Raw genomic sequence first — 22845 nt, 5'->3', positions numbered from 1 at the left:
ACTATTCTATAATTAAATCTATTTCAGTAGAGACATCCCAGGTTTCCCCTCATGACGTTTCTGATTTTGATAGATTTCAAATTGTATGTCTGGCAGTGTGCCATCTTACCAATAGGGGTGCCTGCCCCCAGTTTCCTGTGCTTACTAAGACAGATGGGATATCACCCAGGCAAGTACAATTGGGGGAAGAAATACAATGTTTATTATGGAAACTTCTATTCAAGAAAAGACTATTTAAAATTTTCATAGACATATTGATCTATCCCAGGTCTCATATTCTGCTGGTAACCATGGCAAAGACTCCCAGAGCTAGTGACAGTCACTTCTTTGGTCATTCAGACTTTCCTCCCTCTCAGCTTCAATAGCCCTTGCTTTATCCTTTGAGATGGGTACAGACCTAATACCTGCGACTTTTTTTCAAAACTGCTGTGGTTTTATTTGGGAGACCTTGGAGCCACTGCCAGTCACACTACAGTCTAGGCTGGGTATCTTCATACTAAGTGTTCTTTTCACTGATTGGCCTTTACACTGCCCATGTACCCTCCTTTAACTTACTGGACATTGACTTGGACTATTAGAAGACAATATTGGGAGGAAGCCAAACCCTCACTCTCATTTCTTCCTTGATACTATCTGAATTTTCCTGGCCTCTTACCAGTTTATCTCTTCCAAAGGCTGTAGTTTTCTGTCCTCACAATGGTTTCTATTAAGAGTACTGGCAGGGCTTTTATCTTTTAATCTTCTAAAGGTTTGAATTATAGGATTATCTGGAAATACAGATGTCAAACTGGGCAGAAACTGCTTCTCTTGCTAAAGTGACATTTCTCCCATTTGTGCCTGTAGGCCCCCTCTCATTCCCAGAGTTTCCTAACAGTGTCAAGCTGGCTTCAGCCAACACTCTGCGGATTCTTGTTCCAATACTGCAGTCAGTCAACATACAGTTTCATCCAGTACAACAGGTGGACATTTAATTCTACTGTTTCCCATTGTACATCAAACGTAATTAGCTTTCTAGTCTAGTATCTAAAAATCCATTTTCATCTCTCCACATTCTCCATTAAGAGAAATCTGCAATTTGTTATCTGTTATTTATAACAACTTCTTACAGCAATTGCTAAATCAATTGAGGTAATTAGGTTCATTTAAGCTAACTTAAATTACAAACACCTCATAAAATCTCCAGAATGGCCAGAGAGGAAACATTTTCAAAGGGAAAATCCTGCTTCCAAGCTTTTCACTTTACTCTTGGGACATTAGAAACAGGAAAGCAGAAACAGGCTGCCCAGAAAACAGACCTTTGATATTATATGTACTAGAAGATTTCGTGTCCTTGCCTGAAGGCTGCCTCATTTGGTTCTATTCTACAAGACGGCTCTTGGCATTGGAAAGATACTGAGGGCTGCAATTTTTAACTTTGTACAAGCTTTAGTTTACATAAACCAGGGAAGGTGAAATAATGCAAGAATGAATGTTAAACCATGGTATAAGTGGGGGCTTCTCTACCTGGATGTGCTGTGCCCCATTCTTGCCGAAAAGAAATACATCATATGGCACATACGACTGAAGACACACATGGACATGAGGACATCCATTGTTCACGCACCATGGGAACATGGTCACTAATGTCTTAAGCTTCCATATCATTACTTGGCATATTCTTGAATGTGATGACAATACCAATACATGGTAATGAAAATCGCTTTTAGCAAAGTGTCTATTTGAAGTAAATTTGCACTGATGACTTGTATAATACAAATTTTTTACCTTGAAAAAAAATCTCTAGAGTTTAGTTCTTCTCATCTTAAAATATTCTCTATATTGGCATAAATAGTAATTCAGGTCTTGATATTTCTCTCTAGAGCAAGGCATAGTTTGCATAAATATAAATCTGGCTAGAATATGGAAAAGTTACACAAAACTTTAAATTCTAGAAGTAACATTCCTTGGGGTACCCAACAGTAGCTAAGTATATTTTAGAGAACACTAAAGATTTCTGGAGAAAGAATGGCACTTCACATGTGTCCTTGGATGATAAATAATGTCACTTAGTCTCAACACTTAGACATCAGTGCCACAACAATTTTGTTGAAACCCTGCTGTGCACATAAAGGCAAGAAAATTAAAGAGAGATGCAACTGGATGGAGTGTGTATTCCACCAATGGAACAGACAGCGAGCAAGCAGCCAAGTTCAGCGAGATGACTGCTATTTGTGACAAATATTCTGAAATACTGAGTTTTTGTGTTAGAAAATCTCTGATAGGAACAAAATGAACTGCTATATATGGTATTCAAGACATGCTCCTCAAAACGGTTACATATAATCGAGATATGTAGGAAAGAGGCAGATATTTGAGAAATCAGTAGGAAAGCACTGTAGGGCAACAGCTTTCTGGACGTTGCTCGGGAGGGAGCCAATCTGAATTGCTATAGAAACTTAAAATTCAAAGGTGTGGTATCCTGCCTTACTGAAAGCAGACTGGCACACAGCTAGAAAAGCATCATGGCCTGAGCTGGACAGAGCAATTAAGAGCTGGCAAGCCTCTTGATTTCCCTATAACTGATGTGAATGAGGACCTATGGGAAGTTTTAATGTCAGGGATGCACTTGTTTGCATTTTAAAAGGCCCTATTTGTTGTTATGTTAGTGTAGGTGGATGAGGAAAACACTTATGAACCCTTTAAAGTAAGTAGGCACAGGATTAGTGGCAGACGAAATGGATTTAAGTGGATGAAAGCTGATGCAGTTTGACACAGGTGGTCACTTACTTGACTGCGTCAGGAAGGCCAAAGGGATAGGAGCAAAAGGCTCTACATGCTTAATTTCAGTAACTGAGTCCCCCATAATATTCTCAACTGAGATCCTGAGTATGAATAAGAAAACAGGTGTCATACAGTTCGTAAAGTTTCATGCTTTTCTTTTACCCAGGTGATATCTGCAATGTTGAAGGGATGGTTAAAAGTGAGACTTTCAGTGATGGCGCACGCCTTTAATCCCAGCACTCGGGAGGCAGAAGCAGGTGGGACTCTGTGAGTTCGAGGCCAGCCTGGTCTACAGAGTGCATGCCAGGACTGCCAGGACTGTTACCTAGAGAAAACCTGTCTCAACCCCCCTAAAAACACGTGAGACATTTGTAATAGTGCAAGAACTCAGAGGTATTAAATACTCACTTAAATTAGATATTTATTCATTATGTGTACAAGTTCTTTGCCTGCATGTATACTGTATCTGTGTCTGGTGCCTTTGGAAGTCAGAAGAGAGCATTGAGATCCCCCTAGAACTGGAGTTATTGACAGTTGTGAGCCACTGGGGATTTAACCCAGGCCTTCTGTTTGAATAACAAGTGATCTTAACTGCTGAACATTTTACCTGATACGAGCTTAGAGAAGTAATTAACTAATAGTAGGCACACAGTGGATGTGCAGGACTGTGCAAGAGAGTTGTGAAATATGCAGACAGGGTTTCTCTGTGGCTTTGGAGGCTGTCCTGGAACTAGCTCTTGCAGACCAGGCTAGCCGTGGACTCACAGAGATCTGCCTGCCTCTGCCTCCAGAGTGCTGGGATTAAAGGCATGTGCCACCAATGCCCAGCTCAGCTCAAAGATAATATTTTTTGTGCAAAGGAAAATTACTGGGATTTTTTGTATTGCAGAAGACAAATTATAAGATCGCTGTGTGCAAACCTTCAGGAACTATAGATTCCAGTAGTAAATTTGTAGTAGATTCTACTGTAGTAGAATTGTAGATTTAATGATGTATGTTCAGCACATACATATTTGTAAACAAAATGAGATTTGAAAGGGGTAAAGTCATAAGAATAGCTGAAGTCTGCTGTAACTCAGGGAAATAATGTAAACTTAGAAATATGTAAGTAGCTCCAGAATAGGTTCTTGGGAACATTTATACCATCGCTGAGGAAGAGAAATGCTTAGAAAAGATAGAGTGCACAACTGTACCTGGTAGTGCAGGGAGCCTTAACAATGTTACACAACAGGGCAGATTGGATGCAGAAATGTAACAGTTACTGGTTGTGTTTTCAGGGAGTCAATTAAATGATTCAGATTTAATGTAGATAAAAGTAAGAAGATAGAGTATGAAATGAAATAAGTACTATGTATAGAAAGAAACATTTTTATGAATGCAAGTGGAGATAGAGGACTTGGGAAAGAATCAGAAGTACTTTGGAAATAAAAAATAAGATGCAATTAGAACATTTTATGGTTCATAGATAGGGGTACAGATTCTCCTCACAATTGGAACATTTTATAGTTCATAGATAGGGGTGCAAATTCTTCTTACAATGGGAACATTTTATAGTTCATCAATAGGGGTGCAGATTCTTCTTAAAATGTTGCTAGGACAACAAAGAAATTGGCATAGAGATGGATGACAGAAAATTAAAGATGGAAAAGTAAGAAATCTGGATGTTCTATGAGGTCGTAATTCATTTCATGCAAAATTGTGACAAAGATTTAAGTAAAGATGATGAGTTTGGGCAGGAGGTAAGTAAGGTGACCAGGAGAATATGAATGTGTTGAATAGTACACTATGTTTAAATCATAGTTACTCTTTTTCATTTTTAAAGGAAACAAGGCATGCAATTACAGACTGGTTAGAATATTTAGTTTCATGACAGGTAGGACAAAATCTCAAATCAACTTAATAGGGCAAATTGATTTTTTTCAAATAAATGGAGTTCCCATGCTGCACTATTCCAGAGCTGCTTAATAGTTCATAGCCAGTCTATATTAATTCTGATTCATTTCGGTGGTGCACATCTTTTGGTTTAGTATCCGTGTTTGCAAAATTACTGCCACATTTACAGGAAGTCCCATGGAGGCATTCATCCACAGAGCAACTATAATACCACTGTCTCTTTGGAAATGAAGAAGTCATATCCAGAAGTCACTTCCAAAGCATTCATAAGCAAAGGGAATACTGTAGTCATTGTTCATCCAGACTTCCAGATAATAGAGCCATAAAATAAAAATTGCTAAGAAATACATCAAAATTCATTCATAGTTTTTAGCAATTGGGGAATGCAAATTAGAACAATTTTGAGACTTCATTTCACCACAGTCCTAATGGTCAAGATCAACCAAACAACTGACAACATATGGGGGTGAGGGCATGGAAAGGGAGGAACACTCATTCATTGTTGGTAGGAATGAAAATTGGTGTAGCCACTCTGGAAATCAGTATGTAAAAATCCTCCAAAAGTTAAAAAACAAAATTGAAGAGTTAAAATAACACCAAGACTCAACATCCTATTCCACAGATTCTTTGTTTGTTTTTTCTTTGATGCTCTATGCACAATTGCCAGAAAATGGAAACAACCTAGATGTCCTTCAACTGGAAAATGGATAATCTCTCTCTCTCTCTCTCTCTCTCTCTCTCTCTCTCTCTCTCTCTCTCTCTCTCTCTCTCTCTCTCTCTCTCTCTCTCTCTCTCCTCTCTCTCTAATTTCTAGATCCAAATCCTCAGACATGAGTATAGAGTTTGAGTAACCACATAAACCAGGAAAGTATAAAGGGACCATGCACAGTGTGGAAGGTAGTAGGGTTTGACCTGATAGTGGAATAGTAGGATACAAGTAATATGAAGTGGCAAATAGAAAATGGGAGTGGGCAATGCAGGAGAAGGAGAGGTGGGGACAAATAACACCAAGAATATTTGATAAGTCCTCAAGGAATTATATTATTCTGTATGTATATATGTATGTATGTATGAAGTTGATAAAGCCATTAGACTGACAATGCTCCCCACCAAAAAACAAACAAACAAAACCAGAGAAACAAAACCATAGATAACAAAACCCCACTACCAGGTATGAGAGAATTTCTTTTAAGTGATTGTTCAAGATAGTCCAAATGATTTCCAAAATAATATAGACTATTAATAGAGCCCTTGGTTTCCTTTCAGGTACTGAGGGTAAGCCTCTATGGCTGAACACTTGGCAAACTTATGACAGAAGACTCAAAAAATTTGATTTGGATATGCCCTGAAAACACATTTCCTATAGTATAACCTTCATGGTACCAGAAAATATTACACAAGTTGCCAAAGAAGAGAAGGAATTAAACAGTTCAACCCAGCTGTAACAACTTTGAACCACGATAATAACCAGAAAGGTGAGTTATGCATAAAAGTTCTTTAAGTAACAACAGCTGCCTAATTGGATTTCAGGCACACCAAATGGGGTAAATTATTACTGGTACTGGAAAGCTATCATGCTTCCCAAAGCTAGTAATGTCATGGCCACTAGAAAAGAATCTATTACCACCAGACCAGAATAATTCCTTACTACATTCTATCTTTCCCTTATACTCACAGCTTTTAGTTACCACCCCTGTCAAAGAGGCCCCCCTTACAGCAAATGGAGCCCCTCACAGAAAGCCACAAGTGGACACAGTGCAGACATCAGTGGCTCATGGGGATCCTAGTCCTAAAGGAGACATCTACATCACTTCCCCTGCATCTATAGCTCAGGGAACATTGGGGAAGAGAGCAAGAGCTAGAACACAGGAAAAGTCTGCAGAGAAAGAACTCCTCCTAGAAAGGACTTACAGACAACACAGAAACCAATGCAGCACCAATGGACTTATAAAGTACAAGAGGGAAATGTTCACCAGATCACTTCCCAAGAAAAAGAACTACAGGCAAATGATGACCACTGGGAAAAGGAGAGGTAGTGCCTCCCAGAGATAAGCCCTGTTGTTTTTCTTTTAATTATTTCAGCCTTTTAAGCTATTGTTATCCAATTCAGCAACAGTAGTCCTGCTGCTGGGAGCTACCAGCAGTGGCTAGGCCACAACAGCCAGTTCCCTGAAGCACCAATGATTTCAAGGCTACTAAGGAAACTTATTTAAATCTCTTTCCAGCTAAAGAACTCAAGATTCAAAGGATGAGGTAGAACTCTGTTTACCAGAGAGGCTGAATAGCAAGCAGCTCACCTCCTTAAGTCTCCCAAGAAGTTCTCATGCATTTTCTTCTCACCTTTCCTTATAACCCCTTCTCCACATGGCTTCTCTCTGCAACTCCCTGTCAGGTATTTTCTGACTCAGCCTCCTGACCGCAGGTGAATTTACTTTAATCAAACACATCTTTGCATCATTAAACAAATGTTCCAGGGCATAAGAAAAGTAACACCCCATAAAATAATATTCTACAACAAGCAGACTGATTGGCACAAACAAACAAAAAGAGACTCACACACATATAGACATGTGTGCACATGTTCATACACATGTATGTAATAACTATCCAAGAAAAATAGTCTATTAATGAGGGGAGAGCCCTGTGTATATGTCAATAAAGCACTGTTGGCCAACAGGGAAGCAAGACAGATGGGACTAGGAGTCTAGGAGGATTCTGGGAAATGCAGTGAAGAGTCTGGTGGTCATGTGACTCCTGGGAGGAACGGACATAGCAGGAGGGTATCCTAGCAGAGATATGTTCTTATAAAATATATATGAATAATTATGGGTTAGTAATCAAGTCAGACCTAGCCGATAAGAAACCAAGCAAAGGGCCAACAGTTCATAATTAATATAGTGTCTTGCATGTTATTTGGGGGTTCAGACAGCTCGGCAGGGACCAGGGAGCTGACAGGGAAGACAACACGTTACATATTAACTTAAAAATGGGAGTGAGGACATAAAGTTTTGAGGGAAGGAACCTAGGAGGAGCTGGAAGAAAAAAATGAAGAAATAAAGTGATGAAATTCCATTTCAATGAAAAACTTATTTAAAATAAATTTTAAAAATGATAGTTTCAGGAGTGATGAGCAAAGGGATTAAGACTTGGCAGGTGAAGCCCATAGAAACAGGTGACCTGAACCAGGGGGAGCTCATGGACCCCAGACTGATAGCTGAGAGGCCAGCATGGGACTGATCCAGACCCCTGAACGTGGATGTCAGTGAGGAGGCTTCTACTTTCTTTGGGGCCTCGGGCAATAGATCAGCATTTATCCCTAGGATCCAGATGAACTTTGGAAGTGCATTCCACGTAGATGGACGCTGTCTCAGCCTGGAGCATCTATTTCTATTCCCATGAATCTTAGTCTGAACAAGCAAATGAGTAAGTGATTGGTACAGGAGAATATACAACAAGGATAGGCATCTGACTTTCACAATTTTCTAAAGGATACTTTCTGTAATGTGCTAATAAGAGAATGAAGTAGCTGTATGAAACACAAGCTACATTTTCTGAACTTACTTGTTTTCACCATCCCTTACAATATGGAAGATAAGTTGGAGTGTAAACTTCTTTTTAACCAATTATTTACCTAGGCACTTCAAATCATAGATTACATTGAGTGAGTTAAATCAAGCCCCATCCTATCAACTTAATTACATAAACTCTGCATTTTACTTCAAAGACATCTTAGGATATGGGTCACTGCAGGAAATTTCTGTATTTCTTCTGTTTCTCCACAGCAGACTATCAAGCAGGTACCTCACAGTGATCCAAGACTTATTTTCTTCATAATTCTCTCTATTCTTGCTCTCATTTAATTATTGATTCTACAATTCTGTAAAAGTCCACACTTACATTGGGAAACATTTTCTCTGGTGCTGGTAGTCACCAACTATTTCTACCTGAAAGTCTGATACAGCCTTTAGAATTTTAAGTTTTAGCTTGGTTTTGAAGCTTATCACTCAATTTTTGCCAATACAAAGTGGATAACATAAAAAAATCACTGGGCATTCTATGCTTGTGGTATAGTGTGCTTTTATACACAATCACTAAAACTTACAGACACAGAAATGAATATGTCAACTTCCATATGAATAAGGTTGCTTTTTGTTTTCTGTTAAAAATGTACTTTTGCCCTCTGTGGTGGTGCATACTTCTAACCCCAGCACTCAGAAGGCCAAGCCTAGAGGACTGAGTTTTAAGTTTTCTGAGTCTTACCTTTGTTTTTGAGATGATACTTACACATTTCTTCCTTTCCTTTCTTCCCTCCAAACCCTCCCCTGTTCCCCTCTCTTACCTCCTTCAAATTCAGAGTCTCTTTCTGCACTGTTATTTCATTTGCATATGTATATGTGTGTGTGTGTGTGTGTGTGTGTGTGTGTGTGTGTGTGTGTGCACATTGCTAAGTAACCTGTTCAGCCCATACAGTGTTACTTGTGTGTAAGCTTTCAGGGCTGCCCAGTACACCCAACCAATGAGTGTGCTCTTCCCTCTGGAGGACCACCTCCTCCACTCCCAGATTTCCCAGGTGGCCTGTATTTATGTAAGCCTTGTGAGGTGTTTGTCTGTCTGGTTTGGCGAGGCCCTCCCTGTCCTTGCTCAGTTATGTTGGTGAGACTGTATGTGTGTAGCTTCTGACACTGCTAAGAGATAATCTCACAGCAAACTCCCTGATTTGGGGCTCTTACAATCCTTCTGCCTCCTCTTCCCCGGTATTCCCTGAGGCTTACACACAAGAGTATTTTGTAGATGTATCCAGTGAACAGTTCTTTTAAAAACTAACTGTATTCTCTGGTTTGTCAATAATTCTTAACACATTCTCTGTTTCAACTGATTGTTTAGTGATTTTCTCTGGAATAGTATTGATTTTTTAATCAAATATTTATTCTCAGTGACTTGTTTCTTTTTTTATTTTACAGTTTTTGGGGTTTTTTGTTTGTTTTTTTGAGACAGTATTTTACACTTTTATAAGAGGCACTAAAACAGATCTTATCCTGCATCTCTGTCCATATAGATGTTGTTTTGAATAAATTGTTTGAATGTATGATATTGTTTCATATTACAGGGATCTTTGCTCTTTTGCCAATGCAGAGAACTAGTTTACGACATAATGAAACAATATCACCGTGTTAAACATACATAGACAAAAAATATCTGAACTGTCTCAGTGGAAAATAAAATCCTTTGTCTGAGAGATTCTGGAATTAAAAGCAAGAGTTGACACCAAAATCTATCTCTGCTTGTGGACAGAGATTTATTATAGCTTCAGTTTGTGTCAACATAGCTGGGAGAGTTACATGAATGATTAGCAAGGTTTTCTTTTCCATTTGTAGGAGAAACTGTGTGTGTGTGTGTGTGTGAGAGAGAGAGAGAGAGAGAGAGAGACAGAGAGACAGAGAGAGACAGAGAGAGAGAGACAGAGAGAGTTGGTGTGAGTGCCTGTGTGTGTGTATGTGCTCATATGCAGTAGTAGTAGTAGAGAGAAGGAAAGAGAGACAGCAGTGTAGCAGGCCTTCTAGCAAAACCATATGCTGGTGCTGTACACACTCCCTTTTCATGTTCTAAACATTCTCAAATAACCTGTTTTTATTCTATGAATTCCTGAGCTGAAATAGTATCATAGCACAGGGAGGGATGATCTTGTGAAGAAATAGAATGCTGAAGGACTAGGTGAGTTTCAATCTGAGATTTACTAAATTAAAGAACAAAACTTTTGTTTCTTTTCATATAAAGGCATAGTGGGGAAATTAAATTATGACACTGGCTTTGAAAGATAAAGTTATGCCTTTGCTGATTCTTTCACCTTTAATAGCTCAGTTCAAAGATAGCTTTAGCCCACCAAGAAGATCACTGGAAACTAGAAAAATCATACGAACATACAGATTTGAAATTTGTGGGACATCTGTAAAAGAGGTACATCTTTTCTTTTCAGGATTTATTTTTTATTTTTAATTTTATATATGCATGTGTTACATAGGTACACATATATGTGGATGCTCCTGAAGGACAGAAGGCATCAAATTCCCTGGAACTAGCATCATAGGTGGTTGTAAGGTGCCTACATTTGTTTCTGGGAGTTGAAGTCAAGTTCTTTGCAACATCATAAAGCACTGTATACTTCTGAGCCTTTTCTCCAGTCCCATGTATCTTACATTAACTAAAAATTCTGCTAAGGGCTACCTAAGAACTTAAGTTGCAAATGAATTATTAATAAAAATAAAATAATTAATGCCAAGATAGAGTAAAATAAGCATATTACATTAGAATCAATATATAATAATTATAAAAGAATTTTCATAGAAAAGGCTTATTGAATCCTAGATACATCCAAATACAATTAGTATATTCAGTGTAGAACTGATAAAACCACCCTCTATTTAAAAATGGTGAGACAGTAGTAAAGCGAACACTGGGCAATTGCATTTATTATAACAACATGGGTACTTGATTAAGGAGAGACAACTCAAGGTTATAATAACTGAAACATTTGGAAGGAAAACTAAGTCTAATAAATGAACAATTAATAAATCAAAGAAAGCACAGTGAACAATAAAATCCGATTTGCTACATTCTAATGAAGCCTTATAAAATCAGGGGGAAAGGCAAACCTTTCTTCAGATCATTGGTGCAATGGTCCATGATGGTGGAGGAGCAAATGTGGACAGAAAATGCCCACCAGAGCTCCCCGCTCAGATACTGATGTCGTGAAAACTACTCTTCTCATGCAAACTGTTCCTACCCAGGTTAGTATACACCCCCCTCTTGGGTTCAACTGTATATCGTAAACTCTGCCTCCTGGATTCAGCTCTATCCAATAATAGCCCCATTGCTTATCTGTATGTAATAATCCCATCTTATTTTCAGGGCTGTGCAATATCCCCACCTCCTTGTTTATTATATATAATAAACATGCTGAGCTGCTGGAACGTTGTGTCTTCTCCACCAGAGTGCCCAGTAGGCTTGATCCCAGCTATCTGTGAGTTTGTGGTTCTCTTCCTTCACTTATCGTATCAGGCAACCCCTGAGCATTGTTAGATGGGGCAATTAGGAAATTAACGATAACTAGAGCTTTATAGGCAAACCCTGAAAAAATAGAACTGGTAAATAAGACAACCAGCAACAATTATTTAACTGGAAAACCAAAAATATATTCAACTTCAGACTATACATTACTAATACTACAAATCGTGTCTAGCAAGAAATTACCTGAAATATCACACTTTGGAGGTATCGTGAAAGTATAGCTAATAGGGTATGCTTATGAAATTGAGTTAGCTAATACAAGGAAATTAGGACTCAAAAAAATAACAACATAGTTTTGCTTTAGTCAGTGGCTAGCAGAGAATTTTATTTAACGATGATGATATTGGGTCTGCGGACTGCCAGTGTTTCATTCCATGAGAATGACATGGCTGTGCTTTGAGCAGTCACTAACGTAAGTGTGGAAAGGAGAGGGTCTCGAGACCATGACTACAGAGATAAATTGGGGCATCAGGAGCCAGCATCTGGCATTTAAGGAATGAGAGGATGTTGACGGACACAGGTGAAGGTGTAGAGACAATGGGGAAAAGAGGACCATCAAAATATCTTGGAATGCTGAAACACCATTGGGTGAAAGGTCACGGGGAAAAAAGAAATCTGAAGCCTTTGAGCAGGATGTGGTGGTTTCCATAGGAACATCCTGTTCCCAAGAGTACTGCAGTAACTGTACTCTGTCCTGACAAACAGTCCTGAATACTGACTTGAGCTTACTGCAAGGGAGCTCATCCTGGCTCCTTTCAGGAAGTCACACCCAGTTGCCATTTGTGTCCTTTTTAATGTCATCTCTCCCAAGCTTTTCCTCCACATTTGTAAAAAAAGAGCCAGTACAAACAGTCCCCATCATTTTATGAGCTTAACAGCAGTCGTTGGTTAATTTAGGACTTGATTTTGATTGTTTAGTTTAATGCTGTCTCCTTCCATTTTTCCAGTTCAGAAATATGTGCTGCATTTAGTCAGATTATCATCACTGTTTTATCCTAGTAAGGCAGCTGGATTTTAGAATAGGGTCAGGCTATAGCCAAGAAACCAGTGAGTAAATTCCCCAAATGAAGAACATAGAATCAAAATCTTTCAAATGTATTTCACTACCTAATTAAGTTAATTTATATACTTAGAAAATAACATTTAATTGTTGCTTGGAAATGTTCCTTAGCTATGTGGCAGAAAGTTTCATGGTTTGAGAAGTGTACTTTTAAGGTGGGTGCAAAGATCCCCCTCTTCTCACCCAGGCATTCAGGTGGTGGAGCCCAGAGGAGCAAGAGTTCGAGGTTATCCTTGGTTGTCAGTTAGTTTGCTGCTAGTCTTGTATGCATGAGCCCCTGCCTCAAAACTTGAAGAAAAAAGTGACTTTTGTACCTGAGGATCTTTATTTTGTTTGATCACAGGCATTTATATTATTGGTGCAAGGATTATAAACATAGGACAAAAACTCGTGTATTATCTACAAAGAAAAAATTACAGTTCCAGAGAAGGTATTACCACTGACAAATATGGCTTCCCTGTTCACACACACACACACACACACACACACACACACACACTCACACACACACACACACACACACACACACACTACTTTTCCTTTTACAGTATGAAGTATACCATTCACTTTTGAATTAATTAATCTTCACTAAGTCTTTTGAGATGATTTGAACTCAGCACTGTATCTGCCTTCTTTTTTTAAAAATTTATTTATTTATTTATTTTACATCCTGGATACAGTTTCCCCCCCCCATCTGCTCCTCTCAGTTTCTCCCCAGTAGCTCCCCTCTGCCCCCTTCACCCATCCACTCTTCATTTCTTTTCAGAAAGCAGCAGTCCTCCCAAGAACATCAACGAAACAAATCATATCAAGTTATGGTAAGACAAAACACTTTGTGGAATAGGGCTGGGCAGCATGTCTGCCTTCTTAAAGGATGCTTGTTGCCTTAGCCTCCAATTATTCAAAAGTTTCTAAAAATTTGCTTTCATTTAACATATAACTCTAACAAAATATAATTTCAGTCATCTACTTGGCTATTTTTCTAATCTAGAATATGTAAATCTGGGGAAAGCACTTGGAGCTTTGAATAATGGAATTTCATGAAATTACAGATATAAATATATACATTTCTATGACATTAGAGAGATGAGAATTTTATTGAAGTATAATTCTGAAGCATGAAGTTATTATAAAAAAGACAATTCTCATAGCATATCAAGACATTTTCCTGGGGAAACTGCAGTTTCTTAGCAACAATTGTAAACAGTGTATTTGGAGCTTCCTCAGCAACCACACAGATGCATCAATTATTTAAACAGCACAATCTTGACTTTTACAGCTAAATAAACTCCCCGGAATCATGTGTTCCCTCCGTGCCAGTGCCCTGAGTTTCTAATCTCTTCATTTCAGAATGAAAGAGCTTTTTAATTTGCCCAAGCACTGAAGAATATCTGATTGTATATTTATTAAGAAAAATAAATAAACTCAGTGAGAATACAAAACTTTTAGAAATATTCTTTAGTAGTCATCTCTGAACTAATATATGTTATCTTCTAAAAATATTTTATGGTGTGATGGAAATATTTGATTTTTTAAATTTATGATAGCTTTTTTATTGCAGTAAATATAACCATCATTATAAAAATGTCTTATTCTGTCAGTGTAATTGTGTTAGTTTGTAAATGCCATTGAAAATATTTCACCAAGTAATATATATTTAATTCATATTCACTATAGTAATCAGATATCAGAGTCCAGTATTTGTACCAGTTGGAAACATACATGATTTTGAATGTCCTATAATTATTCTGTAACCGGACTGGAGAGATGGCTCAGCCTTTAAAGGCTAGGCTCACAACCAAAAATATAATTATTTTGTAGCCATTTTATAATTTAGTTGTAAGTGGTTTGAGGCTTTAATTTGGGGAAAGTGAAGAATGAGACTTTCAGATCATTGTATGTCTGAAGGAATCAATGGGTGTTTCTAGTAACGTCTTATTTCCTGAATATAGGCTGTGCTGCAGTGTACCTGTTTCTGTGGCCTGTGAGCAAGGTAACTTTTTTTCATCCCTCTCTCTTCATCTCACTATGAACTGTGGATTTTCATTTGCTATTGCTATGCCTTAAGTCCTGTCACTTATGACTCTAATTGTTCTATCCTGGGCCAGGGGGAGTTCTTTACCACTGAATTTTTATCCTTTGGAAGCACTTTCTGACTTCCTGTTAAGCAGCATCCTTGTCTTGTCTCCTTTCACAACACATGTTCTAGTCCCGTGTTGTATTTTCTCTGCTTTAAATTTAGAATGTGTCCAGTAGATCTAGTTTATTTAGTCAACTACATGGTAGAAGAATGACTGGGTTTCTCATTGTTTGTAAAGTAACTGGATCTTTTAGGCCTTCAAATTATTTCCTAATTTCATTATATATATATATGTATATATATATGTATACACACACATATATAGATATATAATTTATGGTGACTTATGTAACGAAATAAGAACAACTTTTACTTCACTTTCACTTTTTGGTTTAACGATCTCACCTCCTTAAAAAAAAAAGAAAGAATTTGTTTGGTCGCTATTGACAATTGCTTACTATTTTCTCTGTTTCACGATGTATGCGAAATGGTTATAAAACTACAACACAATTTTTTTAAGTGAGCCAACCTGTTGACCAGCAATAAAGCTGTGGGGAGAAATTTTAGAGCACTCTTTTTCGATGCTCACATGGTTTTCCACTAATGGTGTTCGGAATGGTGCTCAAAAGCAGGAGCTTGTTTCCTCAGCATTTGTGCTGGTATTTCTGTGTACAGTTCAGTTTACCTTCCATCGCTCTTAGTGCCCCGTGTCCTTCTATCTCTCCCCTTCACATCCTGCCCTCCTATCTTCTTAGCAAATACCCAGCAAAGCTTCACTTATCACATGTATTCTTCCCTGTGATGTGAGAGGGTGTGGTCTACCGTGTTGGCTAAGTTCAGTATTTGAGTACCTTTTTCTCAACTGACACCTTACTCATACTTTATAATAGTTGTTATTTTTGTAGTTATTTTTAATCATCTGCCTGCGTTTTTACTTTAGTTCTTTCTAAAGTTCTCATAGTTCTTCTTAGCTCTGTAATGTTTTCATCTGTCCTGTTTTTCTTACCTTCCTGTTTTAGTGATAAAGCCAATAGTGTGATTAGATTTAGCACCTTAACGTGTAGGAATTTGAAGAGTTTTTCCCCCCAAATTAATTCTTCAATGTTTTCGTGACCTTAATGAGACCTGCTGACCTAGTCAGCATTACAGTACAAGTTGTAATGCCCTGTGTCATTTCAGCAACTGCTTTAATAATGAGAACTGGTTGAATGAGAGAGCATACCTTGTCCTGAGAGAGCATACTCTATAGACTACTGAATTAAAAAAAAACTGTTGCTACTAGAAAACTTAAGCAAATCCTCTAGTTTTGCTTACTTTTAGCTTATTTTTTAATTACTAATTTTGGTAGTCACACAGCTACAGTATGAGTCATCTTGAAGATGACATCTGGGCATGAAGCTAGCTAACAGGGTCAAAACTATTTGCCAGAGATGGATTCATCCCCGGAGAGGGTCTTTACCACCCATAACCCATATCCCATATTCTTAAAAGAAAGTAGAACTTTTATTAAAATTTTACTGGATAGTTAGTTCTTCCATGGGAAAGAGAGGTAAAAATATGAATTATGGAGTTTGAATAGATTAAATCCCAAGACTGGGAAGACATATAGTCAAACTGGTTTCAATTCTACCCATGGACAAGGCCACCCTCATCCTTCTTTAGGGAAGGTTTTTTTGTTTTGTCTGTCTGTATGTTTTAGAAGTGCTATTAATGTGGAGACTAGTGAATGCTCAAGGTGATGAGAATAAGTGACCAAGGGATGCTCACCTCTAAATGAGACATCAATGCTAGTCCATGCAAGACTTCGGAAGCATCATGAAAGGGGGTCAGAAAGGATGTAAGAGCCAGGTGATGGGAAGAAAGAGGAGTGAGAAATGCAGCATTGTCATTGCAATTATGGGTTCACAGAAGCCTGGGTTGGCTTCTTGGGGCATTAGAAGAGTGTGTCTCTCAAATTTAAGTCACTAACAGGGAAGAAGCAAGAGAGGTGTTATTGGCTATTGACAGCTGATGGGTCGTGGGAAGATGATTGTCATCAAAATAGCCCTAGATGAACCCCCTATGTTCCACTGGATAACTCCACACCTTTTGTCTTAGTTGGAGTTTCTTTTGTAGTTTTACAATTCATTTAAAAAAGTATATGGATCAGAAAAACAGCAAAAGGGGTTTATGTGAGGCTTTGATGGGAGGAGAGAGGGAAAGAGATGTAAGTATAATCTCAAAAATAAAAGATAATTAATAAAAACAACAAAATCACTATGACCAAAAGCAACTTGGGGAGAAAATGGTTTGTTTTGCTTACATATCCAGTGATAGTCCATGACTAAAGAAAGTCAGGGCAGGAATGCAAAAGGAGCAGGAACCTGAAGGTAGGAGCTGATGCAGAGGTCACTGGGAAGAACTATTAACAGGCATGAGCTCCATGGTTTACTCAGCCTGCTTTATTATAGAACCCAGGACCACCAGCCCAAGTATGGCATCACCCAAAGTGACCTGTGCCTTCCCGCACCAATCATCAATCAAGAAAATGCACCACAGGCTTGCCTATTGGCCAATTTAGTGAGAGTATTTTTGTTTAAGTTCCCTCACAAATGACCCTGGCTTATGTCAAGTTGATATAACACTGGCCAGGATGCCCGTGCTTACATGGTTAAAGTCAGTAAGGTTTGAAAACAAAAGATGTGAAAGAGGGAAAGGAACTTGGAGGAAGGAAAGTGATATTTTGCCATTGCGGGGCAAGAAGAGAAAATCGGGGTAAATATTATCAGAATTCACCACAATACATGCATGAACTTCCCAAAGGATAAAGCAAACTTAAAAAAAATCTTTCTAATCTATAACTGTTCTTTACCTTCACAGAACCCATAATGTGTAGCAACCCTCTGGGTCAGAGGGGCAGACCACTAGAAATCCTTAAGTATCCTGGAGCTTTAAGTACAGTCTTGCCCACCTGATTGTGTGACTCCCACAACTCTCCACAAATGCCTTTGTTCATGAAACTCCTAAACAAATGCTTTGTAGGGCTGGAGAGATTGCTCAGTGGTTAAAGAACACTAGCTGTTCTCCCAGAGGTCCTGAGTTCAATTCCCAGCAACCACATGATGGCTCACAAATGCTTTGTTGCAGCAAAGACCTGATGTGAGTCCCTGTTGCAATAGTAATTATACATAAGAGCTTTCATTCATAATGATCAGTGAATAATGATATCACACTGGTTTCCTCATAGCTTCGGGAAGTACCTAAAGTTTTAGGTAGGTACCTAAAACAAGACCTGCCTAGTGATATGTCTGTTTTGTGGAAAACATTTTTAAACTTAATTTCAAAGTATTTTACTTTGTATTTAAAACTACTTTTTCAATCAATAATTTTGTATCTTTTATATGAATTTAGTTTATATAAATTTTCAGATAGTTTCATAAATAGACAATATACATGGTCACTATTTTTCAACTTCTATTTGCTTTTTATTTGCTTCAAGGGGTCTGAAAATTGTATGTAAGTAAATATTGAGGGTGTGCTTTATCCAAAATGAAGATTGCTTACTTCATAAAATATCTTTTCTTTGGTTAATTCAATCACTATTCATAAAGCATGACAGGTCAACTAAATTGGATTTTCTAGGATAAAGGGCTAAAGGATAGCACTCAACAGCTTTTCAGCAATATCACCTCACGTGGCAGCACAGTGTAATGAGAGAGCCTTTTAAGCCATTCAGATATTAAACTCCAGTGACATTATTTAAATGCCGAGCCTTCATTTATTAAGCTACAAAATTGAAAAGCTTTTGTCTCTACTGTAGGACCTTGTAGGATGTAAAGGGCTGCAAATGCTTTTCTACATAGCTAACTGACTTTACTGACATAATTGTAATGTGTCTTCTTTAGACTCTTCCATTTCTCTTCACTTTTGAGAAGGAGATGTTAAACTAATGAATGAATGAATGAATGAATAAGAATAAATGGAAGGACAAAAATATTTATCAAGAATACTTCAAAATGTTTTTGACACTCTGAGACAAATATTGTCATACTTTTATTTAATTAATGAAATTATAAAGATCACTATCCAAACTTCTCAACTAATAAAGATATTATCAAGAAAATGAGTCAATGATGTCAAAAGACAATTAATAGGAGATGACATTAATGTTAGCAGTGGGCACGTTGGAATGTATTTTCAATTGCTGAAGGAGTATTTGTATAAAATTTATTGTTTATTAATTGATATTAATTATATTTCCAGGATTGCATATATAGTTTTATTTTAGCTGCAGGCCCTTAAGACTGAAATAAGAATTAGAGTTGAAGAAAATATGTTGGTGTATAGATGCAGAAGAAGAAGAAGAAGAAGAAGAAGAAGAAGAAGAAGAAGAAGAAGAAGAGAGAGAGACAGAGAGAGAGAGAGAGAGAGCCCACCCCTATCTATCAAGGACAGTATATGACTACTAATTTCTAAAGTGAAGAAAGTTCCTGTAAAATCTGTTTATAATTACCAACTTCTGCAAATACAAGAATTCTGTTGTTTAGTTCACTAATTTGTTACAGTAGCCATGGATTTTTAATACAGTTTTGTTCCAGTTTGCAACCCTATGACTGAAGTTAAGGGGCAATTTAATGTGTTCATGAAGTGTAAAAAAAATTGAAGCACCCAGTATCATAGCACTGAAGAAGTCTGCTCACACATGACTTAGGTGCTTGCTGGAATTCTCAACTGTGCTTGCTAATTGTAACTGACTGTCCCAAAATAGAAACTTCAGCTTCTGAACTCTGGAGAATGGGTCTCAGTGTTAAAGCAACCAAACAAACACAACACACAGAAAGGAAACATTTTAGGATAATTAACCATCTCTTTCCTACCAAGAATCAATGTTTAAATTGAGAATTTTTTCTAACAGGTTTGCTGTGGGGTCTTGGTGTAACAAGGGCTTCTCAAGAAGATGTTATGCTATTTCTTTCCAGCTGTGTTTTACATAGTAAATGTATTCCTTGTACAAGCCCAAACAAGATTTTTCACCACCAACAGCGTGGAGTTCAGTATTCACTTTAAAATCAAGCTGTTCTTTCTTTACACATCTACTAAAACTGATGGAAAGTACTGAAAACTTTACAAAATAGACATGCCCTATAGTTTGGTTAATAAAGGGAACTACAAAAAGGAAGTTGTTTGACTTTTTTCATTATGAAATGTAATCTTGTGGTGATAATTGCAATCCAAAGACTAGAGGCTCATAAATGGCAAGAACATGTTCTGACAGATGATTGAGAAACAGAGAAAACAAATACATATGGAAGTTACAATAGAGTGTCAACTTATTGCTGAAAATTGTTAGAAAGAATTGAAATATAATTTATTTTCAATCAAATGTTAATTTTTATCATATGAAACAAAATCATAAAGGACATAAAGCTACTAGCATATCACTTGCGGGAATCTTTAAGTCATATAACAAACATATATTTAGTTATGTTCATGCCGGGATTATTTATATACTATTATTTTAATATCAGAGAACGCTCCTAAAAGTCAAATAGCTCATTTATAATGCACTTTAAAATCATTTCTCTACTTTTATTAATTACCTTTTGCTTCTTTTAAGAATGATGTTAAAAGGTAGACTTTAAAGTAACCCAGAGAATTCTTATCACTGTATCTCAACCAGATTTATCTCATTGTTTCATCAGATATCACAAATATTCTATAATTACATAGCAAATACTGTAGCTTCAAAGACTTTCACAAATGTTGCCCAAGCTGGTGAAACAGAGAAACAAAAGAGCAAATGTTAATGAACATTGGGAGGAAGGGAAATAAAGTCTCAATATGTTCTGAGTGTGATCTGGTTTGAACAATCTGACAGTTGCTTCTGTGCATTTGCTACCTGTCTTCCTTCTGCTTCAGTGTTTGTGGCTGAGATGTATTTGGCAGTTTGCATTTTATTTCCAGTAAGCAACAAAGGAAAATAGCAGCACCTGATCCAGCCCTGGAGGACAGCATCCAGCCCGCCTGACACTCCGGAGCACACTGCAATGTGTCTCTGTGTGATTGCTAATACCCATGTTCGCATAATCAAGACAGTAGTGCTGGGAAAGTGCTACACATGGTGAGTATTAAAACGACTGCTAAAGAGAAGATACTGTTGGGAAACTATTCACAGTGGCCCTGGTGGCCTTTATTTTTCTCTTCTTTATCCATGCTGTCTATGCACAAAAATCTCATCCTGTGTCTGCAGGCATCTTGGTCTATTTTATGTAGTTCCCGAGAACATGATGACTTTATTAAAACAGATGGAAGGGATAAAAATACAAATTCATATGCTCTTAAGTTGTTAACCTTTTTGTTTTGATCTCTATCATCCTACTTCTCCCGATAGGATGCTTTTGTTAAGAAGGCCAGCAACTCCATTAGTGTCCCATTGCTTATAATTTGAACAAAAGAACACATTTTCATTGTATCTGAAGTGCGATTCCTTGACAATAGTGACATAACAGCACAGCTTAGCCCTTTTAGGTGATGCTTGCCAGTATTATAATATGTTTGCATTCAAGTCTCTATTTTTTTTGTAACAAAATGTGTGATACTTTATTATCTTGTTCAACCAAATTGCAAACTTAACTAGATACTTAAGTAAAATTTATTTTGATATAGAGTTCACTGAATACTAATCATCAGCATGTTTTTGTTGTCATTTAAGCACTAAATAATGAAGAAACAAGCTGATGGTATAATGGGGGATGTCCTTCGGTATCTGTGCTCGTCTTACTGGTTGGTGAATGAAACACTGATGGCCAGTAGTCAGGCAGGAAGTATAGGCGGAGCTACCAAGTGAGGAGAATTCTGGGGAGAGGTGGGAGAGAGAAGCAGCCAAAGAGACTCCATGTAGCTACTGAAGGAGTAACAACAGGTCAGGACATTCTCTGATAAGATAAGACTGTGTGGAAATACTTACATTAATAAAAATGGGTTCAAATTAAGAGAGAGCTAGCTAGTAAGAAGCCTATGTCATCAGCCAAACAGGTTATAATTAATGTAAGTCTCTGTGTATTTAATTGGGAACAAACAGCTATGGGACCAAGTGGGAAAGAAACTCCATCTACAAATGTCCATCTACAGTGGTATTTCACAATTCACACTTTTCCCTTTTCTTCTCAGAAGAGTGAGTAGTATTAGATTCAGATCACAAACAACAATTTCAACAACAAATCTAAAATTCATTTCCATCATTTAAAAAGAGTCCTTTATCCTTTTCCATTTATTTTTAAGTGTTTTGTGAAATTATTTTGTCTTCAAGGATTTAATTGTCACAATGATGGTAAAGTTAGTAACACCAGCATCTATTTCAAATTTCTTTTTTTGTGTGTGTGGTGTTTTTGTTTTATTTTTTTATTTTAGAGACAGTCTTATTTTGCATATCAATCCCCCATTCCCTTGCCCTCTCATCCTCCCATGCCTCGGACTGATCCCCCCAACCCACCACCAACCACTCCCCAAGGATAGTGAAGCCTTCCATGGGGACCATCAAAGTCCTTCACATCATCTGGATGAGGACCTAGGCCCTCCTCCTTGTATCTGGGCTGCAATAGTATCCCTCCATAGGGAATGGGCTCCCAAAGTCCATTTGTGTAATAGGGATAAATACTGGCTCCACTGTTAGAGGTCCCATAGACTGCCCAGGCCTCCTAGCTGGCACCCACATTCAGAGGGCTTGGCCAGGTCCAGTGCTGGTTCCCCAGCTTTACGACTAGGGTCTCTGTGCTTTCACTGGGTCAGGTCAACTGTTTCTGCGGGTTTCTCCAGCACAGTCTTGGCTCCTTTGCTCATCCCTCCTCCCTCTCCACAACTACATTCCAGGAGTATGGCTCAGTGTTTGGCTGTGGGTGCCTGCTTCTGCTTCGATCAGCGATCAGCTACTGAATGAAGGCTCAAGGAATGGCAACCAAGGTAGTCATTAGTCTCATTATAGGGGAAGGTAATCAAAGGCAGCCTCTCC

The 22845-nt window shown here is 37.8% G+C and overlaps 1 long non-coding RNA gene across 1 annotated transcript; it reads left to right on the top strand.

Moving 5' to 3' along the window:
• Window positions 1-5456: 5456 nt before the first annotated feature.
• On the top strand, window positions 5457-20704 carry LOC110342220. The gene is made up of 5 exons (XR_002384248.2): window positions 5457-6128; window positions 11560-11671; window positions 13545-13596; window positions 14731-14771; window positions 19101-20704. It is a non-coding gene; the product is annotated as an uncharacterized LOC110342220 (long non-coding RNA).
• The last annotated feature ends 2141 nt before the right edge of the window (window positions 20705-22845 follow it).

This window comes from Mesocricetus auratus, unplaced genomic scaffold (assembly GCF_017639785.1).
Source record: "Mesocricetus auratus isolate SY011 unplaced genomic scaffold, BCM_Maur_2.0 Super-Scaffold_100010, whole genome shotgun sequence".
In the NCBI taxonomy this organism is placed as follows: domain Eukaryota; kingdom Metazoa; phylum Chordata; class Mammalia; order Rodentia; family Cricetidae; genus Mesocricetus; species Mesocricetus auratus.
The sequence above is the reverse complement of the archived record's forward strand: the minus strand, read 5'-3'. Positions and strand labels throughout refer to the sequence as shown.